A 17651-nucleotide genomic window follows, 5' to 3' on the forward strand; every position below is an offset into this window, starting at 1 on the left:
TCGAGCCGAGGAGGGCAGCTCGACGGAGAAGGTGTTCTGGTCTCAGTATGCTGAGGCCGGACACCCCGTGCCCCTGAGCGACCAGCTGAAGCAACAGGTCGAGCTCCACAAGGCGGCCGAACAGGCCATGAGGGGCCTCCTAGTTCGGCTGTGGCATGGAGAGGCTCTGTGTGGGAGCTATTTTGGGCTGGTGTGGTGGCTGGTGGAGGCCTGTCCAAGGCTTGAAGTCATCAAGCGCTCCGTTTGTATTGAAGGTGCCCGTAGGGCCTTTGCCCGCGCTAAGGTGCACTGGGGCAGGCTGGATGCGGAGAAGCTTGTGAAGGACGGGCCACCAGCGGGGAAAGAGCATCACTAGCCCGAAAATTACTATAAGGATGTTCTGAAGGGTGCCCGCCTTGTGGCGGATGAATGTACTAGGGATGTAATTTTTGATTAAAACTCGCTCGTTTTTGTCCTGTGCGCTGAAAACTTGTTCATATGCGCTGAGCAATGCTGCTTGAATTTAAAATATTACCTTCTGTGCGGCTGTTTATCAATACTGAGAGATGGCGAGTTGTCGGCTTCTGCCCCCTTGCCACTAGTGCTGGGGTATTCGGGGATAAATTTGGGCGCTCTTTTTCCCATGTTTGGGTCCTTCGAGGGAGGCGCTCAGCCCGACGAACGAGGCAATCAGACTATAATGCGTGAACACTCTCACTTAGCCATAGAATTCTATAATTTTAAATTTCGATGAAGCCCCTAGTATTCGGAAGACCGAGTTCGGGGCTCTATCCACGCCTTGGCCGGACAGAGCCAACTCGTTGCCCTAAGCGGCATAAGTCTTTAGGGACTCGAAAAAAACCTCTCAAACAGCGACCAGCTCTCGCTTCGTCATGACAGTCAGTTTTAGCTTTCTCCACTGAGGTGCTCGGCCCAGCTCAACTAGGGCACAATCGCAGTGGTTCTCCTGGTGCTACCTTAGCCGATATAGCGGAACATAAGGCACCAAAACATAGGAGCCGGGCAAACCCAACTATTGACCCAAGACATGATTCGGAGCTGATGCATATAATGCTATAAGTTCGGGGTGCCGCACTTGTGAAAGTGTTCGGACTTCTCACACCATATTGAGGGGTGCTAAAAGCCCCTGGCGTATTTTGGCCATACCAAGTTGTACGGGTGCAACATGTCGTTAAGGAACATTTATTTATAAAAAAATAGTGCAAAAATAGACAAAAGCTATGCATTGTTTATTAAAAATAGCCGCGATCAAAGCAGAACGGTACAAGTAATGCGATAAACGAAAAGTTGGACTATTTAACATGTCTGCTCCAGGGGCAAGCTGCGGAATAGTATGCGAAATAGGTATACTGCTCGTGATAGAGACCACCTGGGATTTCTGTAATGCGGCATGGCTTGTCTGCTTCCCTGGTTCTTTCATCGTTTGTACGGCAATTGAACTGCCGAACAGGCCTTCCGAAGAGTAGAGTCCTGGAAGTAAGAGAAAAGAAAAAAATCGGCAGCCCCTGGTGCGGTTTAAGCCGTGTTTTGGGCGTGCCATGATGGTGCCCCTCCCCCTATGCCCATGGTATTTCTAGAGCATAATTATGTACGTGAAGTACTGGCGTCGCCTTTTTGCTAGGGTTGGGGCCGTATTGCTACGCCTGCTCGGAACGTGCCAGGCGGTCTTGTTGTATGTTACTCCGGGCGCGCTTGACGGTGTTCGGACGTTTAATGGCCGGACTGGAGAACTGCCTGGAGAGGCTGCTTTGTACTTCCGCTGCAAGGGCCCTCGTGTGCTCCTCCGTTCGGAGGGAGCGTTCGGTGTTTCCATTGACCGTAATTACTCCACGAGGGCCTGGCATCTTGAGCTTAAGGTATGCGTAGTGCGGTACCGCATTGAATTTGGCGAATGCGATTCGTCCGAGCAGTGCATGATAGCCACTGCGGAATGGGACTATGTCGAAGACCAATTCCTTGCTTTGGAAATTATCCAGGGATCCGAAGACCACTTCAAATGTGACTGAGCCTGTACAGTTGGCCTCTACACCTGGTATTACGCCTTTAAAGGTCGTTTTGGTGGGCTGAATCCTCGAGGGATCGATGCCCATTTTTCGCACTGTATCCTGGTAAAGCAGGTTCGGGCTGCTGCCGCCGTCCATGAGGACTCTAGTGAGATGAAATCCGTCAATAATTTGGTCTAGAACCAATGCGGCAAATCCGCCATGACGGATGCTAGTGGGATGGTCTCTTCGATCAAAGGTGATCGGGCAGGAGGACCATGGGTTGAACTTTGGGGCGACTGGCTCTACCACGTATACGTCCCTTAACGCGCGCTTCCGCTCCCTTTTTGGGACATGGGTGGCGTATATCATGTTCACCGTCCGCACTTGTGGGGGAAAACCCTACTGTCCATTGTTGTTCAGCGGCCGGGGCTCCTCGTCGTCATCGCTATGCAGCCCCTTGTCTTCATTGTCGGCGCTTAACTTGCCTGCCTGCTTGAACACCCAACAATCCCTGTTGGCGTGATTGGCCGGCTTTTCGGGGGTGCCATGTATTTGGCACAAGCGGTCGAGTATTCGGTCCAAGCTGGACGGGCCCCTAGGATTCCTTTTGAATGGATTTTTCCGCTGACCGGATTTAGAGCCTCTGAATCCGTCATTAACTGCCGTATCCTCAGCATTGTCACCGTTAATGCGGTGCTTCTGCTTGTTGCGACGCGACCTGCCACTAATGTCCCTGGTGTCTGAACTACCAGGGTTCTTGGTCATATTGTTGCTACGAGCAAGCCAGCTGTCTTCTCCCGCGCAAAAGCGGGTCATGACTGTCGTGAGTGCTGCCATAGATTTCGGCTCTTCCTGTCCAAGGTGCCGGGCCAGCCACTCGTCACGGATATTGTGCTTGAAGTCTGCTAGGGCCTCAGCGTCCGGACAGTCGACTATTTGATTTTTCTTTGTTAGGAACCGTGTCCAGAATTGCCTGGCCGATTCCTCTGGCTGCTGAATTACGTGACTTAGGTCATCGGCGTCTGGGGGTCGCACATAAGTGCCCTGGAAATTGTTGAGGAATGCGGCTTCCAGGTCCTCCCAACAACTGATTGATCCTGTTGGCAAGCTGTTGAGCCAATGCCGAGCTGGTCCTTTAAGCTTGACTGGGAGGTATTTGATGGCGTGAAAATCGTCGCCGCGGGCCATGTGGATATGAAGGAGATAATCCTCGATCCATACCGCAGGGTCTGTTGTGCCATCATATGATTCGATGTTTACGGGTTTGAAACCCTCGGGGATTTGATGATCCATTATTTCGTCTGTAAAGCACAGTGGGTGTGCGGCGCCTCTGTACTGGGCGATATCATAACGTAGCTCCAATGAGTTTTGTCTATTGTGTTCAGCCCTGCCGAATTTGTGGCCGGCGTGACGGTTACCGTCTCGAGCCGTGGGGTGCCCACGCGATCCGTAGATCGATCGTGTTTGCCTTGCCTTGTCCTCCAGCATGTCTCGTAAGTCCGGCGCATATTCCCGTGCCTTGGTACGGGGTGCGGCTTGAGTGGAGGGCTGGGAGGCCTCTCTGTAACGGCCACGAGGTGGCCATTCGGCCGCATCAAGTGCTTCCTCCTCTAATTGGGGTAGCAACCTGCACTTTGGGTAACTCTTGGAGGGGCGTTCAAGTTTATGCTCTTCGGCCGCAAGGACTTCGGTCCATCTGTCAACCAGCAAATCTTGATCAGCTCGGAGCTGTTGCTGTTTTTTCTTGAGGCTTCTTGCCGTGGACATAAGCCTGCGTTGGAAACGCTTTTGCTCAACGGGATCCTCTGGCACGACGAATTCGTCGTCGTCGAGGCTTGCCTCGTCTTCGGAGGGAGGCATATAATTATCGTCCTCGACCTCTCTGTCTGCCGCTCTCTCATGAGGGCTGGTTTCTCCATGCTCCTGTGCTAAACCTTGCTGGAGGGGGTTTTCTTCGGCACTCTCCGGAGTAATATTATCTCCCGTGCTGGAATCACCGTTTTTGTGTTGGCGGGATTTTGAGCGGCGCTGCTGACGCCGTCGCTTGGGCTGTTTCTTGGAGGGGTCATCCTCCGCTGTTCCATCGCCCTCTCCTTCTTTTGGGGTGTCCACCATGTATATGTCATATGACGAGGTGGCTTTCCAGGGCCTAGTAGGCGTTGGTTCTTCATCATCTCCTTCATCGGCGTCCATACCGTCAATCTCTTCGGAGTCGAAGTCGAGCATGTTGGTTAAGTCGTCGACAGTGGCTACAAAGTGGGTGGTGGGTGGGTTTTGAATTTCTTCATCGTACGTACCCCAACCTTGCTGACCATAGTCCGGCCAGGGCTCTCCTGATAAAGAGAGAGACTTCAGCGACTTCAGGATATCGCCGAAAGGCGAGTGCTGAAAGACGTCCGCGGCCGTGAACTCCATGATCGGCGCCCAATCAGATTCGATCGGCAGGGGCGCGGAGGGTTCGGAGTCCGGAGAAGAATCCGGCTCCGTGGAGCCATGAGTCTCGCAGAGTACGGGGCTGGTGTTCGGCTCAACCGCCATTGGGATCACAGCCCCCGAGGTGGCGTCCAACCGCCCATCCTCGATCGGCGCGGTTGGCTCCGAACTAAGGGTCGGAGCCGATGCGGGTGCGGCCTCCAGGGCACTGTTCGGCGGCAGAGCTATATCATGCTCGTCGTGACAGTGCGGCGCGCTTGGCGGTGGTTCGAATCCGCCGAAGATCAGGTCCCCGCGGATGTCATCCGTGTAGTTTAAATTTCCGAATCTGACCTGACGGCCAGGGGCGTAGCTTTCAATCTGCTCTAGATGGCCAAGTGAATTGGCCCGCAGTGCGAAGCCGCCAAAGACGAAGATCTGTCCGGGGAGGAAGGTCTCACCCTAGACTGCATCGCCATTGATGATCGTAGGAGCCATCGGGCCTGACGGCGACGACACAGAGGAACTCTCAATGAAAGTACCAATGTCGGTGTCAAAACCGGCGGATCTCGGGTGGGGGGTCCCGAACTGTGCGTCTAGGACGGATGGTAACAGGAGGCAAGGGACACGAAGTTTTACCCAGGTTCGGGCCCTCTCGATGGAGGTAAAACCCTACGTCCTGCTTGTTTAATATTGATGATATGGGTAGTACAAGAGTAGATCTACCACGAGATCAGAGAGGCTAAACCCTAGAAGCTAGCCTATGGTATGATTGTTGATGTGTATGTTGTCCTACGGACTAAAACCCCCCCGTTTATATAGACACCGGAGAGGATTAGGGTTACATAGAGTCGGTTACAATGGTAGGAGATCTGAACATCCGTATTGCCAAGCTTGCCTTCCACGCCAAGGAAAGTCCCTTCCGGACACGGGACGGAGTCTTCAATCTTGTATCTTCATTGTCCAGTAGTCCGGCTGAAGGTATAGTTCGGCTATCCGAACACCCCCTAATCCAGGACTCCCTCAATCATCCTTGTTGTACACACCTTTTGAGAGAGCCATACATGAATTATAATTTGATAGAATACTCTATGTGCTTCACTTATATCTTTTTGAGCTTAGTAGTTTTGCTCTATGTGCTTCACTTATATCTTTTTGAGCTAAGTAGTTTTGCTCTATGTGCTTCACTTATATCTTTTGAGCGTTATAATTTTGCTCTGTGTGCTTCACTTAGATCTTTTAGAGCACGGTGGTGGATTTGTTTTAAAGAAACTATTGATCTCTCATGCTTCACTTAAATTATTTTGAGAGTCTCTTAATAGCATGGTAATTTGCTTAATAATAACATGCTTGGTATTCAAGATTTGTGAAACTTTCTTTTGAGTGCATTGAATACTAAGAAAAGATTGAAGCATGATAATTGTTTTGAGGTATGGAGGTGATAATATTAGAGTCATGCTAGTTGAGTAGTTGTGAATTTAAAGAATACTTGTGTTAAAGTTTGTGATTCCCGTAGCATGCACGTATGGTGAACCGTTATGTGATGAAGTTAGAGCATAATTTATTTATTGATTGTCTTCCTTATGAGTGGCTGTCGGGGACGAGCGATGGTCTTTTCCTACCAATCTATCCCCCTAGGAGCATGCGCGTAATACTTTGCTTTGATAACTTCTAGATTTTTGCAATAAGTATATGAGTTCTTTATGACTAATGTTGAGTCCATGGATTATATGCACTTTTCCCCATCCTTCCACCATTGCTAGCCTGTCTAATACCGCGCACCACTCGCCGGTATCATACACCCACCATATACCTTCCTCAAAACAGCCACCATACCTACCTATCATGGCATTTCCATAGCCATTCCGAGATATATTGCCATGCAACTTTCCACCGTTCCGTTTATTATGAAACGCTCCATCATTGTCATATAGCTAGCATGATCATGTAGTTGACATCGTATTTGTGTCAAAGCCACCATTCATAATTCTTTCATACATGTCACTCTTGATTCATTGCATATCCCGGTACACCACCGGAGGCATTCATATAGAGTCATATTTGTTCTAAGTATCGAGTTGTAATTGTTGAGTTGTAAAAAATAAAAGTGTGATGATCATCATTTTCTAGAGCATTGTCCCAAGTGAGGAAAGGATGATGGAGACTATGATTCCCCCATAAGTCGGGATGAGACTCCGGACGAAAAAAAGAGGCCATAAAAAAAGGGAAAAGGCCCAAATAAAAAAATGAGAGAAAAAGAGAGAAGGGACAGTGTTACTATCCTTTTACCACACTTGTGCTTCAAAGTAGCACCATGATCTTCATGATAGAGAGTCTCTCGTTATGTCACTTTCATATACTAGTGGGAATTTTTCATTATAGAACTTGGCTTGTATATTCCAATGACGGGCTTCCTCAAATTGCCCTAGGTCTTCATGAGCAAGCGAGTTGGATGCACACCCACTTAGTTTCTTTTGATGAGATTTCATATACTTATAGCTCTAGTGCATCCGTTGCATGGCAATCCCTACTCACTCACATTGATATCTATTGATGGGCATCTCCATAGCCCGTTGATATGCCTAGTTGATGTGAGACTATCTTCCCCTCTTTTTGTCTTCTCCACAACCACCCTTCTATTCCACATAGTGCTATGTCCATGGCTCACGCTCATGTATTGCGTGAAGATTGAAAAAGTTTTGAAAAAGTTAGAGTATGAAACAATTGCTTGGCTTGTCATCGGGGTTGTGCATGATTTAAATACTTTGTGTGGTGAAGATAGAGCATAGACAGACTATATGATTTTGTAGGGATAACTTTCTTTGGCCATTTTATTTGGAGAAGACATAATTACTTTATTAGTATGCTTGAAGTGTTATTATTCTTTATGTCAATATGAACTTTTGTCTTGAATCTTTCTAATCTAAATATCCATACCACAATTAAGAAATTTTGCATTGAAATTATGCCAAGTAGCACTCCACATCAAAAATTCTCTTTTTATCATTTACCTACTCAAGGACGAGCAGAAATTAAGCTTGGGGATGCCTGATACGTCTCCAACGTATCTATAATGTTTTATTGCTCCATGCTATATTATCTACTGTTTTGGACTATATTGGGAATTATTTTCCACTTTTATATTATTTTTGGGACTAACCTATTAACCGGAGGCCCATCCCAGAATTGTTGTTTTTTCCTATTTCAGTGTTTTGAAGAAACAAAATATCAAACGGAGTCCAAACAGAAAAATCCATTTTGGTACGTGATTTTCTTCTCGGATAAGACCCAGGAGACTTGGACCCTACTCCAAGAAGTACTGGAGGCGGTCACGAGGGTAGGGGCGCCCCCCCCCCCTACAGGGCGCACCCCCCTGCCTCGTGGGCCCCTCGGTGCTCCACCGACGTACTCCTTCCTCCTATATATACCCACGTACCCCCAAACGATCAGAACAGGAGCCAAAAACCTAATTCCACCGCCGCAACTTTCTATATCCAAGAGATCCCATCTTGGGGCCAGTTCCGGAGCTCCATCGGAGAGGGCCGTCATCACAGAGGGCTTCTACATCATCATAGCCCCTCCGATGAAGTGTGAGTAGTTTACCTCAGACCTTCGGGTCCATAGTTAGTAGCTAGATGGCTTCTTCTCTCTTTATGGATCTCAATACAAAGTTCTCCCCCTCTCTCGTGGAGATCTATTCGATGTAATCTTCTTTTTGCGGTATGTTTGTTGAGACCGATGAATTGTGGGTTTATGATCAAGTCTATCTATGAACAATATTTGAATCTTCTCTGAATTATTTTATGTATGATTGGTTATCTTTGCAAGTCTCTTCGAATTATCCATTTGGTTTGGCCAACTAGATTGGTAGTTCTTGCCATGGGAGAAGTGCTTAGCTTTGGGTTCAATCTTGCGGTGTTCTTTCCCAGTGACAGAAGGGGCAGCAAGACACGTATTGTATCGTTGCCATCGAGGATAACAAGATGGGGTTTATTTCGTATTGCATGAATTTATCTCTCTACATCATGTCATCTTGCTTAAAGCGTTACTCTGTTTTTAACTTAATACTCTAGATGCATGCTGGATAGCGGTCGATGAGTGGAGTAATAGTCGTAGATGCAGAATCGTTTCGATCTACTTGTCACGGACGTGATGCCTATATACATGATCATGCCTAGATATTCTCATAACTATGCTCAATTCTTTCAATTGCTCAACAGTAATTTGTTCACCCACCGTAGAATACTTATGCTCTTGAGAGAAGCCACTAGTGAAACCTATGGCCCCCGGCGTGTATTCTCATCATATCAATCTCCATCACTTTAATCTTGTTTTGTTTTTACTTTGCCTTTTACTTTTCACTTTGCATCTTTATATCAAAAATACCAAAAATATTATCTATCGGATCTCACTTCCGTAAGTGACCGTGAAGGGATTGACAACCCCTAATCGCGTTGGTTGCGTTGAGCTCTTTGTGTTGTGTAGGTACGAGGGACTTGTGCGTGGCCTCCTACTAGATTGATACCTTGGTTCTCAAAAACTGAGGGAAATACTTACGCTACTCTGCTGCATCATCCCTTCCTCTTCGGGGAAAATCAACGCAAGCTCAAGACGTAGCAGCGATGGACTGCATAATAAAGGTTCATATCACAAGGGGCAATATAAAGTGACGTTCATTTGCATTAAGATTTTGTACATCCAACCATAAAAGCGCATGGCAACCTCTGATTCCCTATGCGAACGGCCTATCTTTTATTATTATCTTCAACCTTATGCAAGAGTCATGGTGATCTTCACCTTTCCTTTTTACATTTTATCCTTTGGCAAGCATAGTGTGTTGGAAAGATCCTGATAGATATATCTAATTGGATGTAGGGAGGCATGAGTTATTATTGTTGACATTACCCTCGAGGTAAAAGGTTGTGGGGCAAAACTATAAGCCCCTATCTTTTTCTGTGTCCGATTAAAACTCCGTAACCACAAGTATTGCGTGAGTGTTAGAAATTATGAAGGACTAGATGATAGTTGAGTATGTGGACTTGCTTTTTAGCTCCGACATAGACTCTTTCTGATGTTATGATAAATTGCAATTGCTTCAATGACTGAGTTTATAGTTTGTTGGTTCTCAATAAGGTTTTTGATTCATACTTTTGCATTGTGAATAGATCATCACTTGAACATAAGTAATCATATGACAATATCTATATATGTTTCTGTTATGAGGATAATCATGATGCCTTCCTGTCCGTATTTTATTTTTATCGATGCCTCTACCTCTAAACATGGGGACATATTTATTGTTATCGGCTTTCGCTTGAGGACAAGCGAGGTCTAAGCTTGGGGGAGTTGATACGTCCATTTTGCATCATGCTTTTATATCAATATTTATTGCATTATGGGCTGTTATTTCACATTATGTCACAATACTTATGGCTATTCTCTCTTATTTTACAAGGTTTACATAAGGAGGGAGAATGCCGGCAGCTGGAATTCTGGGCTGAATAAGGAGCAAATATTAGAGACTTATTCTGCACAACTCCAAAATTCCTGAAACTCCACGGAACACCTTACAATAAATAATAAAAAATCCTCGCCAAAGATGAAGACTAGGGGGCCCACACCCTGCTCACAAGGGTGGGGGGCGCCCCCCCCCAGGGCGCACCCCCTACCTCATGGGCCCCCTGGTGGCTCTCCAATGACTATCTTCTGCTATATGAAGTCTTTCATCGAGAAAAAAATAAAAGGGAACCTTTTGGGACGAAACTTCGCCGCCACGAGGCGGAACCTTGGCGGATCCAATCTAGAGCTCCGGCAGAGCTATTCTGCCGGGGAAACTTCCCTCCCGGAGGGGGAAATCGTCACCATCATCACCACCAACGCTCCTCTCATCGGGAGAGGGCAATCTCCATCAACATCTTCACCAGCACCATCTCATCTCCAAACCCTAGTTCATCTCTTGTATCCAATTCTTGTCTCCAAGTCCGGGATTAGTGCTGGTAGGTTGCTAGTAGTGTTGATTACTCCTTGTAGTTGATGCTAGTTGGTTTATTTGGTGGAAGATCATATGTTCAGATCCTATATGCATATTAATACCCCTCTGATTATGAACATGTTTATGCTTTGTGAGTAGTTACGTTTGTTCCTGAGGACAAGGGAGAAGTCTTGCTATTAGTAGTCATGTGAATTTGGTATTCGTTCGATATTTTGATGAGATGTATGTTGTCTAGCCTCTAGTGGTGTTATGTGAACGTCGACTACATAACACTTCACCATTATTTGGGCCTAGAGGAAGGCATTGGGAAGTAATAAGTAGATGATGGGTTGCTAGAGTGACAGAAGCTTAAACCCTAGTTTATGCGTTGCTTCGTAAGGGGCTGATTTGGACCCATATGTTTCATGTTATGGTTAGGTTTACCTTAATACTTTTGCTGTAGTTGCGGATGCTTGCAATAGAGGTTAATCATAAGTGGGATGTTTGTTCAAGTAAGAACAGCACCCAAGCACCGGTCCACCCACATATCAAATTATCAAAGTACCGAACATGAATCATATGAACGTGATGAAAACTATCTTGACGATATTCCCATGTGTCCTCGGGAGCGCTTTTCCTTATATAAGAGTTTGTCCAGGCTTGTCCTTTGCTACAAAAAGGATTGCGCCTCCTTGCTGCCCTTTATTTACTTTTGTTACTTGTTGCTCGTTACAAATTACCTTATCACAAAACTATCTGTTACCACTTATTTCAGTACTTGCAGAGAATACCTTGCTGAAAACCGCTTATCATTTCCTTCTGCTCCTCGTTGGGTTCGACACTCTTACTTATCGAAAGGACTATGATAGATGCCCTATACTTGTGGGTCATCAATATGCCACCTACCTCTCTCCAAACAATCCCCATTACTTGGCCCTTTGCGGTCTGGGGGCTTGATATGGTCGGACCCCTTAAAGGGGGAAGCCATAAGAAAAAAATACCTATTTGTCATGGTGGATAAATTCACCAAATGGACCAGCGATAGACTTCATATCCGGGGTTGTACACCGTTACGGCGTCCCCCACGGCATCATCGCCGATAACGGCTCGAACTTTACAACTGACGATGTGAAAACTTGGTGCAGCAACATGGGCATTAAGCTCGATTATGCCTCTGTCTATCACCCGCAAACTAACGGTCAAGTCGAGCGAGCAAATGGTCTTATCATGAGCGGCATTAAACCCAGATTAGTGCGATCCTTGAAGTAATCAGATACGCACTGGGTGGAGGAGCTTGACTCCGTACTATGGGGGCTGCGGACCACACCGAATCGCACTACCGGATACACACCTTTCTTTATGGTGTACGGCGCAGAGGCGGTACTGCCCTGCGACATCATTCATGACTCACCTCGAGTGCGCATGTACGAAGATAAAGAAGCCGAGCTTGATCGACATGACAGTTTGGACGCCCTGGAGGAGGAGGGTGACGTGGCAAAAGCCTGCTCCGCATTCTATCAGCAACAGGCTCGGCGGTATCAAAGTAGAGAAGTACGGGCCAAAACTTATAACATTGGCGAACTCGTTCTACGCCTACCGGAGAAGAAAAAGAACAAGCTCAAGCCCAAATGGGAAGGTCCCTTCATTATTGACAGAGTTCTGACCGGTGGAGCGTACCGTCTGCGGGATGCATCGGACAATCGACTCGAGCCAAACCCATGGAACGCAGCCAGACTCCAAAGGTTCTACGCCTAGTGCTGGGCTCTGTGTTCGTCTCCTTACCTCCGGAATTTTTTTATATATACGTTATCTGTCTTTTCTTTCTTTCATTCTTTCTTCCCTTTTTCTTCACGGCCTTAAAAGGTTAAAATGTGTCTTGACTACACAATCTTGACATGCTAGGCATGCTCATTATACCTGGGGGCTTCTTATACAAAAGCTTAATATAACTATGTTCCGGGCTCTAGGCCCCCTACACATGTGTTACTTTTCCACATGTACCTTTTCTTCGCCATTATATGCATCAATATGACTTAAGTTTTGGCCAAGCTGGGTTGCCTGGCTCTTGTGTTTATGCCCTACGTTCCCGTTAATTCGGCTAGGGCATAAGGGGAGCATCTCTACGATTGTTACTGCCAGGTCAGCCGGATGTGTACCTTAGACTGGGTGAAGCCGAAAGCTAGCATTCTTAAGGGAATATTCGGTCGGTGAACAAAAGATTACTTTTATTTATTGCAATACATGCCCCCAGATGTTTATATCCTGCATCTCTTTTTGCAGTTCGGACATGCACATTAATGCATGCGTACCCAGGGAAAGGAACCCTTAACGGAACTATTCTCCCTGGAAGATGTTTCTTACTATGCATGTAATATAATATAGCTAGTTGGGTACTTATCTGTTCAAGCACTTATGACCCCTACGCCTTGTTTCCACGCGTACCCCAGTTTTTACATAACTAAGCAGGTATTCGGATACACTCCGGACTGTCGGGTCCGGAGGTCGAAGCGAAAAGGTCTGCCATGACAAATGATTTACAATCCGGCTAGGGATAATATATGTCACTTGAAGTACACATTCACTTAAACTGACTAAATTCTTCTTCTATACCATCCAACAAGCTGTCTAGCCTACAATCCTGTTGGGAATACTTTGCGGCTAATTTCACCTGGTCATACACCAAACTGACGGGGATCTCTTTCCCATCAGAACCCACAGGTCCGACCTCGGCCATGTGGTTCGGGTCAGCCTTGGTATATCACGTCTTCACCATGGCCCAGGCTTCCCTTGCACCTTGTCGGCAGGCTGATATCTTCCATAATCGGAAGCGCCGCCGCGCTCCCTTGAGCATCTCTACAAGCTCCCCCATGCCTCCTGGCAGGGAGGCGGATGGCCACAAGGCTTGGGCAATGCCCTGCATCACCTGCCGAACTTGCTCGTGCAGTTGTGACAGCTCTGGCAGAAGATCACCGCAGACCCGGGCATCTCCTCTGCGGGACGTCCCATCAGCATACCTACATATATAACTCTGTTAACCGATTTTTTCGCCGAACTCTATAAAAGTTCGTTCAAGCACTTACTAAAAATGTCGCGTCGAAGCCTCTTATTCTCCTTTACGGAGTCAGCAAGCTGGGCCCAAACATCTTTCAGTTCAATGCCCAGCCGGGTATTGGCATCTTGGAGATCATTTTTCTCCTTCATAACCTGCGTAAGCATGCGCTCGCCAGCCTTTAGCTGTCGTTGAGCATGTTGCTCATCCCCTCGCATGACCTCCGGATTCACTCTGGGATCATCTGCAGAATCTATTGTTAGATTTGCATGCATGTCGAATACTAACTGGTACATGTCATTCTTTTAGATGGAAACAAGTGTTACCAGATGGGGCCTTCTTGGACTCCTTCATTGCGGCAACTGCGGCCCGTAGCTGGGCTTTGCACTCCTCCAGCTCTTGAGACAACTGGGTATTCTTCTCCGTAAGAACCTACGCAATCAGTGATCCTTAAATCAGTTGTGCAAACTGTTTCAAGTCTCAGGGGCTACTGATATACATAATTATTAGATTTTCTTGCCTGTATATCCTTTACATACTGGTCCGTGGCTCGGACAAGACCATTTTGAGCAGCTCGGATGTACGCGTCTCCTGAGTTGAAGGCATCGAATGCCTCTTGAGAGAAACAAGCGTCGCAGAGTATGGCCCGGCGACGCCTGTGATTCATGGCACTCTCCACTTCGGAATTCGTAGCGGACAACCTATCCACATCCTCTGTAGGAGGAACATCCGGTGTTGGCCCCACGTTCGCGTCTGCCTCTAAGTCCGACTCTGGAGCCCGGCTGGTGGAGGCTTGGCCAGCAGGCTCTCCAGATATGGTCCGGCGAGCGTTTTTCCTGCCATGAACCATGGATGTTATTATATTTTAAAAGACGACAACCACGGAGCGGGGTTCTTTTTCAAACCTCTGTGACGACGTCTCAGTCCTGACCGCCTTCCTTTTAAGCCTACCCGGCTTCGGTGCCCCTTGTTGGTGAGTCACTATGGGTTCGGCATGGCGTCCCGAGGGCCTTCCCTGTAAGACACCATATGTGTGCGGTAGGTGAAGTGCGAAAAAAAGGATCCTTATGAGAAGTTGGTACTCCGGTTTTACTTACATGCGATGCAGGGAGCAGTCCAGGATAATCGGCTATGATGGCCACCAAGGCACCGTTGCAGCTTAACTTATAGAACGTCCTGTCGATGAGCTCCACAAATGTGTCCAGATCTTCTTCGAGTCCGGGGTCAAGGGCCCGGTCAGGGTCCTCTGGTTGTGGAGACGGGCTGTAGACCTCCCTCATAGCTTTTCGCAGTTCCTGCTATGAAATAGCAGGTAAATACTTATGACGAAGAACGCGGGAAAGTCGGGTTGTACATGGAGAATCCATCCCGTGGCTTAATGCGGATGAACTCCTCTTCCTCTCCTTTATATAAATCGGACAGTATTTTCGCTAGAGCAGTGACGGAGTCCGGTCCCTTACGACCGTAGCGGGTGGCATCGTCTTCTCCATTAAAGTGCCACATGGGTTGTCCCCAGTATTGAAGTGGCTGCACCCCCCGCACTATACATATTGACATAACCTCGATTATTGTCAATCCTGATTTGGCAAGCATTTTTATCCGGCCCGTCAGGTAAAGGACCTCTCTGTTATCTTCCTCCTGGGGGCTCTGTGGGCGCCAGCTGCGGTGTTTCTTCAAAGGGGAGTTATTGAACTCAGGAAGGCCCATCCGAATAGGGTTCGGAAGGGGGACATCCTCCAATTAAAACCACTCTGAAGGCCAGTCTTCGGATGTATTCTTCGGAGTACTGGATAGGTATCCGGTCCCGGCACTGCGCCATATTTCGGCTCCGCCCACTTGATATATTGACCCCTCTTGTGTACGGGGTACGAGGCAGAATAACCTCTTCCATAGCTCGAAATGAGCTTCACAGCCCAAAAACAGCTCGCGAAGGGCGACATAGCCAGCGATGTGTAATATGGAGGCATGAGTAAAGTTATCCAGCTGGAGGCCGTAGAACTCCAGGAGCCCACGGAGGAATGGATGCATTGGAAATCCAAGCCCTCTTAATAAGTAAGGGACAAGGCATACCCGCTCCCCCATGGATGGTTTGGGAAAGCTCTCCGCTTGCTCCCCGCTGTTGTAAGTGGCAAGTCCGGCTCGAATGGGGACCATATACGCTGGAGGGAGAAACCCCTGGTCTGTAACTCTACTAATTGGTTGTGGGGGACGGAACACTTCTTCCAATTGCTTGTCTTAGGGCTACGGGAGCGAGAGGAGGAGCTGCGATGGCCGACCATGATGGGATGGACTTTTCCAGGCGCGCTCCGATGGATACTCGCTGTGGGAGGATGGTGTGATTTGGATATGACGGTCCCCATCTCTTTAAATAGATGATTTACTCACATGGTTAGGGTGGCAAGTGCAAAAATGCCCTGACTTCTCGCATTCGCTCAACACGTGGAGGATAGCCATTATTAGGCGCATAAGCCAAGGAGAGCAACATTCATGGGAAGCCGAACACTACTTGACGGGTATTTGAAATTTGGAGAAGAACCCGCCTTGCAATGCCAAACGCAATCTGCGCGCCGGACTCATCATCATTGAAGCCTGGTTCAGGGGCTACTGAGGGAGTCCTGGATTAGGGGGTCCCCGGACAGCCGGACTATAATCTTTGGCCGGACTGTTGGACTATGAAGATACAAGATTGAAGACTCCGTCCCGTGTCCGGGTGGGACTCTCCTTGGCGCGGAAGGCAAGCTTGGCAATTCGGATATGTAGATCTCCTCCCTTGTAACCGACTCTTTGTAACCCTAGTCCCCTCCAGTGTCTATATAAACCGAAGGGTTTAGTCCGTAGGACAACAATCGTAATCATAGGCTAGCTTCTAGGGTTTAGCCTCTACGACCTAGTGGTAGATCAACTCTTGTAATACTCATATCATCAAGATCAATCAAACAGGAAGTAGGGTATTACCTCCATCGAGAGGGCCCGAACCTGGGTAAACATTGTGTCCTCCGCCTCCTGTTACCATCCGCCTTAGACGCACAGTTCAGGACCCCCTACCCGAGATCCGCCGGTTTTTACACCAACACCCTCCTCCCCTCTATATACGGGGCAGGGGCACCCCATAGACACACAAGTTGACAATTGTTTTAGCCGTGTGCGGTGCCCCCCTCTACAGATACACACCTCGGTCATATCGTCGTAGTGCTTAGGTGAAGCGCTGCGCTAGTAACTACATCATCACCATCAACACGCTGTCGTGCTGATGAAACTCTCCCTTGGCCTCAACTAGATCAAGAGTACGAGGGACGTCACCGAGCTGAACGTGTGCAGATCGCGGAGGTGTCGTGCGTTCGGTACTTGATCGGTTGGATCGCGAAGACGTTCGACTACATCAACCATGTTTCTTAACGCTTCCGCTTTCGGTCTATGAGGGTACGTAGACATACTCTCCCCTCTCGTAGCTATGCATCCCTAGAGAGATCTTGCGTGATCATAGGAATTTTTTTTGAAATACTGCGTTCCCCAACAGATAAAACACAATAATATTAAATAGCAGGAAAAAGAATCACTCCAAAATCTCTTTTTATAGTAAAGTTAATCACAAACTAGTGATTCACACAAATTTTAGAGAATTCATATTTAAACTATTCAAATTTGAAAACTAATGGCACTAACAGAAAGTTTATAATTTTTCTGACCTAAAAGCAAAAGGAATTAAAAATAATAAAGCAAAAAACAAAAGAAAATAAATAATGCAAAAAACAAAACAAAAATACTGGAAAAATTAAAAAAAATACCGCCTACTGGGCCACCACGGCCTGGATACGACTAGAAACCCAACCAGCCTGTTGGGCCAGGATCCAGGCTCGTAGAAGGCCCAGCAGGCCCACAGGCAGATACAGAGTGGTTAGGCCCGTAAGCCTGCTTTGGAGAGGAGCTCAAAGGCTCAGGCGCACCGCACCTTATAAACAGGTGCGGCAGTCTCTCAACTAGCGAGGTGGGACTAAACTCCCACCACGCCGCTGTGCAAGGCCATTGGTCCCGGTTGGTGCCACGAACCAGGACCAATGCTTCGTGTATATATAGCAACAACTTGGCTGTTTCAGCAGATCACTTCTTCTCGGCCCGACGCCCAGTGCTGCTCCTCGTCGCCGTCGCCGACGCCGTCAGGCTGCTCCACCGCGCCGTCGCTGACGCCGCCCGGCCCGACGCCGACGCCTTATGTATGTATGTATTTTTTGTATGT

Source organism: Triticum urartu, chromosome 5 (genome assembly GCF_003073215.2).
Source record: "Triticum urartu cultivar G1812 chromosome 5, Tu2.1, whole genome shotgun sequence".
Taxonomy (NCBI): domain Eukaryota; kingdom Viridiplantae; phylum Streptophyta; class Magnoliopsida; order Poales; family Poaceae; genus Triticum; species Triticum urartu.